The sequence below is a fragment of the Salvelinus fontinalis genome, chromosome 4, assembly GCF_029448725.1.
Source record: "Salvelinus fontinalis isolate EN_2023a chromosome 4, ASM2944872v1, whole genome shotgun sequence".
In the NCBI taxonomy this organism is placed as follows: domain Eukaryota; kingdom Metazoa; phylum Chordata; class Actinopteri; order Salmoniformes; family Salmonidae; genus Salvelinus; species Salvelinus fontinalis.
This window is the reverse complement of record NC_074668.1, coordinates 39,778,409-39,792,088: the sequence shown is the minus strand read 5'-3', so window position 1 is coordinate 39,792,088 and position 13,680 is coordinate 39,778,409. Positions and strand designations below refer to the sequence as shown.

Below are 13,680 nucleotides of genomic sequence, written 5' to 3'. Positions count from 1 at the left end.
CATTGTCCTGTTGAAAATAAATTATATTCCCACTAATTGCAAACCAGATGGGATGGCGTATCGCTGCAGAATGCTGTGATAACCATGCTGGTTAAGTGTGCCTAGAATTCTAAATAAATCACAGACAGAGTCACCAACAAAGCAGCCCCACACCATCACACCTCCTCCTCCATGCTTCACGATGGGAACTACACATGCAGAGATCATCCGTTAACCTACTCTGCGTCTCACAAAGACAAGGTGGTTGGAACCAAAGATCGCAAATTTGGACTATCAGACCAAAGGACGAATTTCCACCGGTCTAATTTCCATCGCACATGTTTCTTGGCCTTGTCCTCATGAGAGCCAGTTTCATCATAGCGCTTGATGTTTTTTGACCGAGTTGACTGACCTCCATGTCTTAAAGTAATGATGTACTGTCATTTTTCTTTGCTTATTTGAGTTGTTCTTGCCATAATATGGACTTGGTCTTTTACCAAATAGGGCTATCTTCTGTATACCACCCCTGCTGTGTCACAACACAACTGATTGGCTCAAACTCATTAAGAAGGAAAGAAATTCCACAAATTAACTTTTAACAAGGCACACTTATTAATTGATTCTAGGTGCATTACATTCTAAGTGACTACCTCATGAAGCTGGTTGAGAGAATGCCAAGAGTGTGCAAAGCTGTCATCAAGGCAAAGGGTGGCTACTTTGAAGAATCTCAAATATAAAATATATTTGGATTGTATAACACTTTTTTAGTTCCACACATTCCAGATGATTCCACATGTGTTATTTCATAGTTTTGATGTCTTCACTATTATTCTACAATGTAGAAAATAGTAAAAATAAAGAACAACCATTGAATGAGTAGGTGTGTCCAAACTTTTGACTGGTACTGTATGTATTGGGAGAATTAACAGTGGGCAATAAGAATTACTACCGATCACGTGTTTTTCACAGAGTAAGATACTTCTGTATGGAGGTGGTTGCATTCTACAGGGGAAATGTCATATTTTTGCCAAGTAACCAAAAATATAACATTATTTCTACAATGACATGAGTAACACTTGTTTCCCATCACCTGTAGAATCTCTAGAATCTCAATTGCCTCTGGTGAAATATCAGATGCCAATCAACCTGGTCGTGTAAACTCTCAGGTTGTACATTTGACATTATATTTGTAATACCACAGATATCTGCTGTATGGTCTGCATAGAAACCTTTACACAACCATTGTGCAACATCTCCACAATGGTTGTGTAAAAAGAACTTTGTATCAGAACCATTTTGCCAAATGCTACCATCTAGAGCTGAGCAGAGACTTCTGTATGTCTGACTGAGTGAGCAGTTCAAATAAACCATTTCTCTATCTGCCGTTCCCCTTGATTGAAGTCAATCAGCTACAGCAGTGTTTTCCGACCCTGGTCCTCGAGGACCCCCAACAGTACACATTTTCATTGTAGCCCTGGACAAACACACCTCATTCAACTCATTGGAGGGCTTGATGATAAGTTGACCATTTGAATCAGGTGTGCTTGTCCAGGGTTACAATAAAAATGTGCTCAAGGACCAGGGTCGGGAAACACTGCACTACAGTGCTTTCAGAAAGTATTCATACGCCTTGACTTATACCACAAAATGTATTAAACATATATTTTTTTCTCACCCATCTACACACAATACCCCATAATGACAAAGGGAAAACATGTTTTTAGAAATGTTTGTCAATGTATTAAAAATGAAATATAGAGATATTGAATTTACACATGTATTCGCACCCCTTAGTCAATACTTTGTAAAAGAGCCTTTGGCAGCAATTACAGCTGTGAGTCTTCGTGGGTAAATCTCTAAGAACTTTAAACACCTGGATTGTGCAACATTTGCCCATTGTTCTTATCAAATTCCTTCAAGCTCTGTCAAATTGGTTGTTGATCATTGCTAGACAATCATTTTCAGGTCTTGCCATAGATGTTCTTGTACTGGAGATTTAAGTCAAAAGTGTAACTCGGCCCTTCGGGAACATTCACTGTTTTCTTGGTAAGCAACTTCGGTGTAGATTTGGCCTTGTATTTTTGTTTTTTTGTCCTGCTGAAAAGTGAATTCATCTCCCATTGTCTGGTGGAAAGCAGACTGAAACAGGTTTTCCTCTAGGATTTTGGCTGTGCTTAGCTCCATTCCGTTTCCTTTTTAAACCTGATTACAAGCATACACATAACACGATGCACCCACCACTATGCTTGAAAATGTGTAGAGTGGTACTCAGTAATGTGTTGTATTGGATTTGCCCCAAACATAACACTTTGTATTCAGGACAAAAAGTGAATTGCTTTGCCACATTTTTTGCAATATTACTTTAGTGCCTTGTTGCAAAGAGGATGCATGTTTTTGTATATTTTTATTCAGTACAGGCTTCCTTCTTTTCACTCTGTCATTTAGGTTAGTATTCTGGAGTAACTACAATGTTGTTGATCCATCCTCAGTTTTCTCCTTTCACAGACAATACAATTCTGTAACTGTTTTAATAAAGTCACCGTTGTCCTCATGGTGAAATTCCTGTGCGGTTTCCTTCCTCTCTGGCAACTGAGTTAGGAAGGACTTCTCTATCTTTGTAGTGACTGGGTGTATTTATACACCATCCAAAGTGTAATGGATAACTTCACCATGCTCAAAGGTATATTCAATGTCAGCTTTTTTTACCCATGTACCAATAGGTGCCCTTCTTTGTGGTTGAATTTGTGTTTGAAATTCAACTGAGGGACCTTACAGATACAGTAATTGTATGTGTAGGGTATAGAGAGGAGTTAGTCAAATCATGTTTAACACTATTATTGCACACAGAGTGAGTTCTGCACCTATTTACGCTTGCCATAACAAAGGGGTTGAATATTGACATTTGAGCTTTTCATTTGTATGAATTTGTAAAAATGTCTAAAAACCTAATTCCACCTCTAGCATGTTTAAACTACTCCTATGAAAATGGCAAATAATCAAATACTCATCAAGAAGGTCTGATTTCACTATTCCTGAAACAGGACCCAGGTGGTGAGTATAAAGATCCAGTCCATTAAAACAATTGGAGACTCCTTACACTTCAATGTTGTGGTGCAAAACTTCTGGCAAAATGCATGGCGCATAGAATTAAAAAGGTTGAATATTATTCATCCTGATCAAACTGTTTTTTTTGCATGGACGATACATTGATGCAATCTCTATTGCATTCCACAATGCCCTTTCCCACCTGGACAAAAGGAACACCTAAGTGAGAATGCTATTCATTGACTACATCTCAGCGTTCAACACCATTGTGCCCTCAAAGCTCATCACTAAGCTAAGGATCCTGGGACTAAACACCTCCCTCTCCAACTGGATCCTGGACTTCCCGACGGGCCGCCCCCAGGTGGAAAGGGTAGGTAATAACACATCTGCCACGCTGATCCTCAACACTGGGGCCCCGCAGGGGTGTGTGCTCAGTCCCCTCCTGTACTCCCTGTTCACTCACGACTGCATGGCCAGGCACGACCTCAACACCATCATTAACTTTGCAGACAACACGACAGTGGTAGGCCTGATCACTGACAACGACGAGACAGCCTATAGGGAGGAGGTCAGAGACCTGGCCGGGTGGGGCCAGAATAACAACCTATCCCTCAACGTAATCAAGACGAAGGAGATTATTGTGGACTACAGGAAAAGGAGGACCGGGCACGCCCCCATTCTCATTGACGGGGCTGTAGTGGAGTAGGTTGAGAGCTTCAAGTTCCTTGGTTTCCACATCACCAACAAACTAGAATGATCCAAACACACCAAGACAGTCGTGAAGAGGGCACGACAAAACCTGTTCCCCCTCAGGAAACTAAAAAGATTTGGCATGGGTCCTGAGATCCTCAAAAGGTTCTACAGCTGCAACATCGAGAGCATCAAGGCACTACAGAGGGTAGTGTATACGGCACAGTACATCACTGGGGCAAAGCTGCCTGCCATCCAGGACCTCTATAGCAGGCGATGTCAGAGGCAGGCCCTAAAAATTGTCAAAGACTCCAGCCACCCCAGTCATAGACTGTTCTCTCTGCTACCGTGGTACCAAAGCGCCAAGTCTAGGACCAAAAGGCTTCTCAACAGCTTTTACACCCAAGCCACAAGACTCCTGAAAATGTCAATATTTCACTCTATTTGGTATTGCAAGCCAAACAAAATTAAACTTGCTTATTTATATAATGAAAATGAGTTTGGGGAGCTAAAATGATTAAATATTAAAGCTTCAGTCATGCAAAAGTTATACTTAAATCCAAACTGGTTCTCCAGTAGATTAGTAAGAATGGATCACCCCTTGCTTTAAATTTCTTCCGTGTTCACTTTTGCTTAATTGAAAATGGATCCATAATCAAAATATCTCCCTTTCTAAAACAAGCCATACAAAGCTTGTTGCAATTCCAGTTTCATCCCATTGAAAAGACAGAACAAATACTACAACAAATACGAGGGTTAAACTCAAATACATTCATTTGGGCTGAAAAGCATTGGGACAGTAAACCAACAGGTCATTGATTTGAATCCCCAAGCCGACTAGGTGAAAAATCTGTCAATGTGCTCTTGAGGAAGGCAATTAGCCCTAATTGCTCTGGGTAAGAGTGTCTGATAAATTATGTAAATGTAATTGATTAAAAAAAACATTATTTATGGAAAAAAAAATGTTTTATATATATTTGTTAAGGATATTATGAATAGGAATGGTGGAGTTATGTCACACGTGCAGTAAACAAAATGATATTGAAATGTTTGTGCCATCCAAAATTACAACCAAATGATTTCAGCATTATCTCAAAAATGGAAGAGGCCAGTGGAAGGGGTAGGAAACTTGTTTGGTATGAAACTTGTTTGTTATGAAAATTGTCTGCCCTTTATTAAAGACCAAAATTTGCACCATTTTTTTTTGTCATAAATCGAAAAAATATACCAGTTTCATTTGAGGACCAAGATGTTGGCAGCGGCACCATACAGGTTGCAAAATAGTTGGGAAGATATGTTTAATGTGCCAATTCCATGGTACAAGGTTTGTGGACTCCTACACAAAACAATAATTGATTCAAAACTTAGAGTTTTTCAATTTAAATTGTTATACGAAATTCTGGCCACCAACAAAATGTTATGTATATGGGGCATACAACCATCTCAGCTCTGCACATTTTGCTGTAAAGAGAGAGAATCATTAGATCACTTATTCTGATATTGCCCCTATTCAGCTTGTTTCTGGTCACAGGTTCAGGAATAGCTGAAAAATCATAAAATTGACCTAAAACTAACCCTACAAATAGCACTGTTGGGAGACTTGGAAAGTCATAGTCAATCAATCAACATTATAATTTAATTTTGTATTTATATTTATTATGGATCCCCATTAGCTGCTGCCAAGGCAGCGGCTACTCTTCCTAGGGTCCAGCAAAATTAAGAAAGTTATACAATTTTAAAAACATTACAATACAGTCATAACAGATTTCACAACACATTGTGTGCCCTCAGGCCCCTACTCTACTACCACATCTCCAACACACAATCCATGTGTATGTGTGTGTATAGTGCATATATTATCATGTGTGTGTGTATGCATGTGTCTATGCCTATGTTTATGTTTCTTAACAGTCCCCGCTGTTCCATAAGGTGTTTTTTGATCTGTTTTTTAAATCTAATTTTACTTCTTGCATCAGTTACTTGATGTGGAAGTGAGTTCCATGTAGTCATGGCTCCATGTAGTACTGTGCGCCTCCCAGAGTCTGTTCTGGACTTGGGGACTGTGAAGAGACCTCTAGTAGCATGTCTTGTGGGGTATGCATGGGTGTCCGAGCTGTGTGCCAGTAGTTCAAACAGACATCTCAGTGCAGTCAACATGTCAATACCTCTCACAAGTTCAAGTAGTGATGAAGTCAATCTCTCCTCCACTTTGAGCCAGGAGAGATTGACATGCATATTAATTCAAGTTAGCTCTCTGTGTACATCCCAGGGCCAGCTGTGCTGCTTTGTTCTGAGCCAATTGCAATTTTCCTAAGTCCCTCTTTGTGGCACCTGACCACACGACTGAACAGTAGTCCAGGTGCGAAAAAACTAGGGCCTGTAGGACCTGCCTTGTTGATAGTGCTGCTAAGAAGGCAGAGCAGCGCTTTATAAATGGACAGATTTCTCCCAATCTTAGCTACTGTTGTATCAATATGTTTTGACCATGACAGTTTACAATCCAGGGTTACTCCAAGCAGTTAAGTCACCTCAACTTGCTACATTTCCACATTATTCATTACAAGATTTAGTTGAGGTTTAGGGTTTAGTGAATGATTTGTCCCAAATACAATGTTCTTAGTTTTTGAAATATTTAGGACTAATTTATTCCATTCCATTAAAAAACACCCGCTGTGTTCTGTTAGACAGGTAACTCTTTATCCACAATATAACAGGGGGTGTAAGGCCATAACACATATGCAGACTATGATCAATAATGTCAAAAGCCGCACTGAAGTCTAACAAAACAACCCCCCCAATCTTTTGAATCATCAATTTCTCTCAGCCAATCATCAGTCATTTGTGTAAGTACTGTGCTTGTTGAATGTCCTTCCCTATAAGCACGCTGAAAGTCTGTTGTCAATTTGTTTACTGTAAAATAGCATTGTATCTGGTCAAACACCATTTTTCCCAAAAGTTTACTAAGGGTTGATAACAGGATGACTTTTGCTTCCTTCAAGGCCTGAGGGCACACACTTTCTAGTATGCTTAAATTGAAGATATGGCAAATAGGAGTGGTAATATCGTCCGCTATTATCCTCAGTAATTTTCCATGCAAGTTGTGTAACAATAAAGAAAAAGCTGTAAAAACAAAGTTATTTTTGTCCAACAAAAACTATGTAATATAGATATTCCTGGGCTAACAATGAACTGCACTCAATTAAAATAATGAAATCATCTGTGACGGGTATGTACTGTGTAGCTAGTAAGAGCTGTGCAGATGTAAGAGAATGTGGCTCATCGGATCAATACTAGTCACTTAGTGTAACTACCATAAATCACAATAAATGTAATTTAATCAAGATGCAATAATATTGTCAGACTTGGCAATCTGCATGGGTAAGTAGTAACACATGGGTAAATAGAGTAGTATCATTTCATGCTGCTGTTGTTTGTTTTTCTCTAAGATGGTGTTGCCTGCACTAGGATCCTCTTGCATGTTCCTCTTGTGAGTAAGGTATGGGAAGTAAGAGGAGAGGAGCGAGAGAAAGGAGAGCCTGTCTAGAGGTTAGATGCTGGATGATCAGAGCTGGGAGGGAGTGTGGAGGTTGGCTCCTATGGTTGGCTCCCGTTCAGGCTTTTCTTTGGGAGAATAAGGATGCATCCCAAATGGAACCCTCTTCACTATATAGTGCACTACTTCAGTTTAAAAATTGTGCACTAGGGAACATAAGAAGTGCACTATAAAGGGAATAGCTAGGGTGCCATTTGGGACTGTGCCAAAGTTATTTTGAAGATTGGGGCCGAGCAGAGAACGAGCTTAGTTTCCCATTGTGGAGCTCAGCTCCCGCCTCCACATCTCTGGATCCTCCCACTGGGAAAGAACAACAGAGAGAAGAAAGAAAGAAAGAATGAAAGAAAGAAAGAAAAAGGAATCAAAGAAAAGAATCAAAGAAAAGAAACAAAGAAAAGATACAAAGAAAATTAACAATCTCATCTAATAGCAGAAATATCAACATTAATAAGAAGGAAAGAGGCTTCCTTGATTTTAATTCCTGGATCTGCACGTGAGGACTCCGAATTCTAAATCCACCAAAAGCTAGATAGAGAGTCCTCCATCAATAAGAATAACCAATAAGAATAATGTTGCTTTTTCAAAGCTAAGGGAATTAGAGAGTGATTTAGAAAACCTAGCAGTCTTTTCTTAACTATGCCAATGGCTGAGATTTCATGATTCGAGGCAAAATGTGAATCCCCTCTATTCTTTCCTTTATGTTATGCAGACATCATCTTTGTATTTACATACTGTAGATACATCTCCCTTCCAGGACCGTGCTGTAATAGAAAGACTCAGGAGAGATTTGATTCAGAGAAATCACATATTGCTAAAATGTAAATCACAATATCATGTGTTTCTTTCCTTATTCAGAATATTCCTTGGGTATCATAAGTATTGACCCCCATTGGATTTTTGTTGCATTACATTTTGTTCCATTACAAAGGTTTGAAATATATTTCATTGTGATTTTTGATAAGTGTTCTACACAAATACTCCATAATGTCAAAGTTAAAAGGAAACAATTAAATAAGTAAATTTGATCAGGAATTAAATGTGGCTTAACAAATCACAGAATAAGTTACATGGACACACTTTGTGTGAAATAATAGTGGTTGTGTCACGCCCTGGCCTTAGTATTCTTTGTTTTCTTTATTATTTTAGTTAGGTCAGGGTGTGACATGGGGAATGTTTGTGTTTTGTTGGTTTTGGGTGTTTCTATGGTAAAGGGGTTGTTGGTGTAGTATATGGGTTTGTGTTGAGTACATGTGTCTAGCGTTGTCTATGTATGTTTAGTTGTCTAGGAGAGTCTATGGTTACCTGAATGAGTTCCCAATTAGAGACAGCTGATTTCGGTTGTCTCTGATTGGGAGCCTTATTTAGGGTAGCCATAGGCTTTCATTTGTTGTGAGTAGTTGTCTATGTGATACGTTTGTAGCCAGTGTGTGCACATCGTTGTTTAGCTTCACGATCGTTTTCTTGTTTTGTTTAGTGTTTAAGTGTTTTTGTTTCGTTTGCCTTCTTCGTTAATAAAAAGGAGATGGCTTATTTTCCTAAAGCTGCGTTTTGGTCCGTCAATCCTCCACACGATCGTGACAGGTTGACATGATTTTTAAATGACTACCCCTTCCTCTATCCCCATACATACAGTTGAAGTCGGAAGTTTACATACACTTAGGTTGGAGTCATTAAAACTCCTTTTTCCACCACTCCACAAATTTCTTGTTAACAAACTATAATTTTGGCAAGTCGGTTAGGACATCTACTTTGTGCATGACACAAGTAAATTTTCCAATAATTGTTTACAGACAGATTATTTCACTTATAATTCACTGTATCACAAATCCAGTGGGTCAGAAGTTTATATACACTAAGTTGACTGTGCCTTTAAACAGCTTGGGAAATTCCAAAAAATGATGTCATGGTTTTAGAAGCTTCTGATAGGAGAATTGACATCATTTGAGTCGATTGGAGGTGTACCTGTGGATGTATGTCATGGCCTACCTTCAAAGTCAGTGCCTTCTTGCTTGACATCATGGGAAAATCAAAATAAATAAATTGTAGCTCTCCACAGGTCTGGTTCATCCCTGGGAGCAATTTCCAAACGCCTGAAGGTACCACATTCATCTGTACACACAATAGTACGCAAGTATAAACACCATGGGACCACGCAGCCGTCATACCGCTCAGGAAGGAGATGCGTTCTGTCTCCTAGAGATTAATGTACATTGGTGCGAAAAGTGCAAATCAATCCAAAACAACAGCAAAGGACCTTGTGAAGATGCTGGAGGAAACAGGTACAAAAGTATCTATATCCACAGTAAAATGTTATCGACATAACATGAAAGGTCACTCAGCAACGAAGAAGCCACTGCTCCAAAACCGCCATAAAAAAGCCAGACTACGGTTTGCAACTGCACATGGGGACAAAGATCGTACTTTTTGGAGAATTGTCCTCTGGTCTGATGAAACAGAAATAGATCTGTTTGGCCATAATGACCATTGGTATGTTTGGAGGAAAAAGGGGGAAGCTTGCAAGCCGAAGAACCCCATCCCAACCGTGAAGTACGGGATGGCAGCATCATGTTGTGGGGGTGCTTTGCTGCAGGAGGGACTGGTGCACTTCACAAAATAGATGGCATCATGAGGGAGGAAATTTATGTGGATATATTGAAGCAACATCTCAAGACATCAGTCAGGAAGTTAAAGCTTGGTCGCAAATGGGTCTTCCAAATGGAAAATGACCCCAAGCATACTTCCAAAGTTGTGGCAAAATGGCTTAAGGACAACAAAGTCAAGGTATTGGAGTGGCCATCACAAAGCCCTGACCTCAATCCTATAGAACATTTGTGGGCAGAACTGAAAAAGCATGTGGGCCAATATTCACACAACTTATTGTGGGAAGCTTGTGGAAGGCTAACCGAAACGTTTTACCCAAGTTAAACAATTTAAAGGCAATGCTACCAAATACTAATTGAGTGTCTGTAAACATCTGACCCACTGGGAATGTGATGAAAGAAATACAAGCTGAAATAAACCATTCTCTCTACTTTTATTCTGACATTTCACATTCTTAAAATTAATTGGTGATCCTAACTGACCTAAGACATGGAATTTTTACTAAGATTAAATGTCAGGAATTGTGAGAGTTTAGATGTATTTGGCTAAGGTGTATGTAAACTTCCGACTTCAACTGTACAACATATTCAATGTTCCTCGTTAAAGCATTGCATTTCAAGCATAGATTCAAGAAAGCACAAGGGCCGTGGTTGGTAGATAGGTAGATAGGTAACAATCACAAATCAGGCATTGAATATCTCTTTACGCATGGTCAAGTTAATAATTATGCTGAAGATGATGTATTAAACCACCCAGACACATCAAAGATTCCACCTTTATTTATCCATGTAGGCCAAAGATTCAGCGTGTCTCTCAATATGCATACTACTGTGCTCCACACGCTCATGCTCCATGTGCATTCTCCAAAGACGTTCTCTTGTGTATGTTCTTGTGAGGATGAGAGTGTGGAGAACACATAAAACATTACATTTGAGAATTACTTGCACCCCCCCAATGGCAACAATAGAGAGAAAACAAAAATATACACAAAGCAAACGTTATACTTCATAATTATTAGTCCCTTCAGAAAGTATTCAGACCCCTTGACTTTTTCCACATTTTGTTACGTTAAAGCCGTCTTCTAAAATGGATTGGGTAAAATAATATCATCAGCAATCTACACACAATACCCCATAATGACAAAGCGAAAACAGGTTTGTAAGAAACTTACCTTATTTACGTAAGTATTCAGACCCTTTACATAAGTATTCAGGTGTATCCTGTTTCCATTTATCATCCTTGAGATGTTTCTACAACTTGATTGGAGTCCACCTGTAGTAAATTCAATTGATTGGACATGATTTGAAAAGGAACACACATGTCTATATAAGGTCCCACAGTTGACAGTGCATGTCAGAGCAAAAACCAAGCCATGAGGTCGAAGAAATGGTCCATAGAGCTCCAAGACAGGATTGTGTTGAGGCACAGATCTGGGGAAGGGTACCAACAAAATTCTGCAGCATTGGATGTCTCCAAGAACACAGTGGCCTCCATCATTCTTCAATGAAGGAATGAAGGTCTTGGAACCACCAAGACTCTTCCTAGAGCTGGCCGCCCAGCCAAACTGAGCAATCGAGGGAGAAGGGCCTTGGTCAGGGAGGTGACCAAGAACCTGATGGTCACTCTGACATAGTTCTAGAGTTCCTCTGTGGAGATGAGAGAACCTTCCAGAAGGACAACCATCTCTGCAGAACTCCACCAATCAGGCCTTTATGGTAGGGTGGCCAGACGGAAGTCCCTCCTCAGTAAAAGACACATGACAGCTCTCTTGGAGTTTGCCAAAAGGCACCTAAAGATTCGCAGACCATTAGAAACAAGATTGTCTGGTCTGAATGCCAAGCTTCACGTCTGGAGGAAACCTGACACCCTCCCTACGGTGAAACATGGTGGTGGCAGCATCATGCTGTGGGGATGTTTTCCAGCAGCAGGGATTGGGAAACTAGTCAGGATTGAGTCAAAGATGAACAGAGCAAGGTACAGAGAGATCCTTGATGAAAACCTGCTCCAGACCGCTCAAGACCTCAGACTGGGATGAAGGTTCCTCTTCCAACAGGATAATGACCCTAAGCACACAGCCAAAATAATGAACGAGTGGCTTCGGGAAAAGTCTCTGAATGTCCTGGAGTGGCCCAGTCAGAGCCCGGAGTTGAACTCTATTAAATATGTCTGGAGAGACCTGTAAAAAGCTGTGCAGCAACGCTCCCCATCGAACCTGACAGAGCTTGAGAAGATCTGGACAGAGGAATGGGAGAAAATCCCCAAATACAAGGTTGCCAAGCTTGTAGCGTCCTAACCAATAAGACTCAAGGCTGTAATCACTGCTAAAGGTGCTTCAACAAAGTACTGAGTAAAGGGTCTGAATACTTATGTAAATGCAATTTTTTTCCTGTTTTTTTTAATCTAAAACATTTGCATAAATTTCTAAAATGTCTTTGCTTTGTCATTATGTGGTATTGTCTGTAGATTGATGAGATTTTTTTTTTTTTAAATACATTTTAAAATAAGGCTGTAATGTGGAAAAAGTCAAGGGGTCTGAATTCTTTCTGAAAGCACTCTATGCGAATCGTTGTAATCTAGCTAGCCAACCAGCTAGTTAAACAGGCAAAAAATTACCCTCAAACTAATGTTATGCAAGGTATAGTAGATGTCAGTTCTTCATGGATAGCTAACAATTCTTTGTGACTAGCTTGCAAGCCAGTTAGCCCTATTATTATACCTTTATTTCAACAAGGAAAACAGACTGAAACCAAGGTCTCTTTTACAGCTGAGCCCTGCATATACATGTTTACACATACAGTTTAGGCACAATGACTAAGAAATGACACAAAACAAACAAAACAAAACAATCACAGATAACACAAAAAACATACAACAGCAGATTGTTGCATTTACACATAGGTTATTCCCCTAATTGACCTGGACTATGGACTTATCCATTCACTGAAACTTCCCTCTTCCAGTCAAGACAATGGCAATAGAGATGAAACAAGATATATACAAAGAAAACACTTTACATAACTATCAGCTAGTTATATGTGAATCATAGCAATGAGCTAACCAGATAGTATAACAGGCAAAAATGACCTAAAACCAATGTTGTCCATGGAAAATGGCAATTCTTCATGGGTAGCTAGCTATCAATTCTTTGTAGATATCTGTCTAGCTAACAGTAGTAGCTAGCGAGTTAGCTCTATTGACTTATTATGGGCTTGAACCTATGCACACTCTAGTGGGTATTGTAGGCATGTAATTAACACAGCATGTATTTATTAACGCATCAAGATAAAATATTGTAGGCAGGCAACATATGAGATGTGAATAGGCAACATGTAATTCCAAAGTCGGAGTGTACTTTCTCTCGCTTCAGCTCAAATAATGGATCCCATTGAGTTCAAGAAAATGTGCATCATTTTTTACGTGGTTGCGTCATATTTTTTGCATACTTTCCGCTGAAGCTTGCGTCGATGCATGCTTCAAAATATGTACAAACTGAGTAGTGCTCCAGTTCGCATACTTTGATTTGGACCCCTACTCCAACCCTCCCGTGCTCCAATTTGCGTGCTCGGAGAACGGTAGTATTCATTTTGAGAAACACCCACAGTCTTCTTTCTGAACTGAGCTGCAGGACAGGAAGGAAACTGCTCAGAGATGTCAGCATGGGGCCATTGGTGATTCTAAAACCGCTACAGAGTTCAATGGCTTTGATGGGAGAAAAAAGAAGAATGGATCAACAACATTGTAGTGACTCCACAATAATGACCTAAATGACAGAGTGAAAAGAAGAATAAAAATATACAGAATAATATTCCAAA

General features: G+C 39.6%; 1 protein-coding gene across 6 annotated transcripts in view; it reads left to right on the top strand.

Moving 5' to 3' along the window:
* LOC129853761 (zinc finger matrin-type protein 4-like) overlaps positions 1 to 13,680 on the top strand; it is a 257,716-nt gene that overhangs the window by 148,414 nt on the left and 95,622 nt on the right. The window lies entirely within an intron of this gene.